At 40.4% G+C, this 2,206-nt stretch overlaps 1 pseudogene; it reads right to left on the bottom strand.

Annotated features, from left to right (window-relative positions):
• Window positions 1-348: 348 nt before the first annotated feature.
• Window positions 349-1,908, bottom strand: LOC119045191 (cytochrome b-c1 complex subunit 2, mitochondrial-like; annotated as a pseudogene).
• Between the last annotated feature and the right edge of the window lie 298 nt (window positions 1,909-2,206).

Genomic DNA, 2,206 nt, shown 5'->3' with positions numbered 1-2,206 from the left:
AGGAGAAACAGATTTCAAGCTAAATTTAAAGAAATTATTTCATGTTTCGCTTGTGAAAGGCTATGTTTAAACCCTTTACAAATTGTTTTATGAGATATACCTATCTTTCTATGAAGTGTGCAGATATTTGTAAATGTTACAGTTTTTCACCAGAAGGAGTTTGTGGTTTAGTTAGGTTTATAGTATTGATCTTATCTGTTTCTACCTATTGCATACCAAACAGATGGCAAATGACAATAAATTAACAATAAATATCTGTTAAATGAAAGAGAAAAAACAGGGTTTGGGGGGTCTTAATTTTTTTCAGTTGAAAGTATCTGAAAATTAGCATGTGAAATTTCCTTTTTTTTAAACACTTAGAATGTTTTATTGACTTTAGGTTGGCTGGAAACAATTACCTGCATTTATACTTTTTAAGATTATTTCACCTCATTGAAAAAAAAAAGATAAATGTTACATTACAGACTTGTGACTTTCATGTGTTTGCTGCTCTGGGTTGAGAAAATGTCCAGCTCTTTCCTACAATGTGTTTCGGCATTACAACTCATCAACAAAAGGGGTGTCCCCCAAATTTCTGCTTGCTGCCATTGACTTCTTTCCAGAAACAAATTTCTTTGCAGCATTTATGACATAACCATCAGCTACTGAGCCAACCTGCTGAAGGACTGTAAATGGTGGCATGTACAAATCAGCAACGAGGGCCTAAGACCCGACTTCATCCAGGAAACACTCAGAAGACTCCACCGACATTAGGTACCCAGCCTTCAGCTTGTTCTTGGCAGCCTGGACATCTGTATTGGAAAGGTTTCCTTGAGCAACTGTTTTTACCTGGTAAAAAAAGTAAAGGCAGCTGTGATAACATCTCCAGCAGCTGTGGCCTGCAAGATAACATAAATCCCAAAGAGTTCAGAATCTGAGTAACTGGCATTAAAAGCAGAAACATCAAATGGGTGGTGAATCCTCTTGGCAACAGCTTGGTACAGAGGGCTGGTGGCATTGCTGCCCCTCTTAACATGTGGCCCAGCGCCAAGAACATGCTGGAGAACACTAAATGCATTTCCTTCTGCACTTCTTGTGGCAGCACTTTCAGCTACAAAAGCAGCATGGACAAGACTGTCTCTGTTCTGTTCTCAAATTTCACCTCCACGGTATCTGGCCTTTGCACCAGATAAACCAAGCGCACCCCTCATGTTCAGAAACCATTCAGCAACTTGCTTCAGAACAGAATGATCCACACCAAGTCCAACCAAAGCCATTCTTGCACTTGTAAAATGGTTCTGAACATAGTGATGTAACTCACTTGGTGTCACCTTTCCTAGCCTGTAGTCTGGACAATACAGGGAATTAGCCAAGACATTTTGGTAAACTGCAGCATGCTAATTTTCAATGATATGAGCCTGTGGATTCTGAAAGGCCACAGCTTTGTCAATCCTTAGTTGAAACTCAAGGACAGCTACCTCCCAACGATGAAATTCAGGTGCTGTGGTGACACTGAGCAGGAACTCCATTAGGATATCAACATTATCCCATAGGCATTTCACAGTGTAGGACACATTTTCCCTTGTTGAAGTCACACTTAATTTGCCACCAACTGCTTCAATTCCACGAGTTATCCTGAAAAATGATGCTCTTTTTGTAGCCAGACTGGATGCAAGATGAAGCAAATGAGAGGTTCCTAAGTTGTTAAGAGTCCTCTTACCTACTGCCTGCTTTAATGAACAAACCAATTCTTGATGCAGGAGCATAGTTTTCCAGAGAAGCAATCACTAAACCATTTGGTTACTTGGTAAACTCAAGCTCCTGAGGATGTGGAGGCACTCTTGCAGGGGCAGTTAGAGCTTTCACTTTGGGAGCAACTTTGAGGGAATAAAATTTTGAGAGGGACCCAGCTCTGATTAGCAGCTACATGGCCAAGAATTGCTCTGACCACCGATCACTGCTGGTTTATAGGAAAGCAAGATGGTGGCCAACAGACCAACATGTGAAATTTCCTTGATGGTCAAATGAAGGTGACTTTTGAACTGTTATCTGTGTTGTCACGTAACAAATGTAAACACTAGGTTTCACATTTTGACATCCAGAAAACTATGACTTACTTTGTTTAATGGGAAATTCTCTAGAGTAGGGTTTACCAAAGAATGGTCCAATCTGACCCACCACCTGTTTTTATGTGGTCCATAAGCCAAGAATGGCTGTTGCATGTTTA

The sequence above is a fragment of the Artibeus jamaicensis genome, unplaced genomic scaffold, assembly GCF_021234435.1.
Source record: "Artibeus jamaicensis isolate MK-2021 breed Jamaican fruit bat unplaced genomic scaffold, CSHL_Jam_final contig_3219, whole genome shotgun sequence".
NCBI lineage: Eukaryota > Metazoa > Chordata > Mammalia > Chiroptera > Phyllostomidae > Artibeus > Artibeus jamaicensis.
This window is presented reverse-complemented; position numbering and strand designations above follow the sequence as displayed.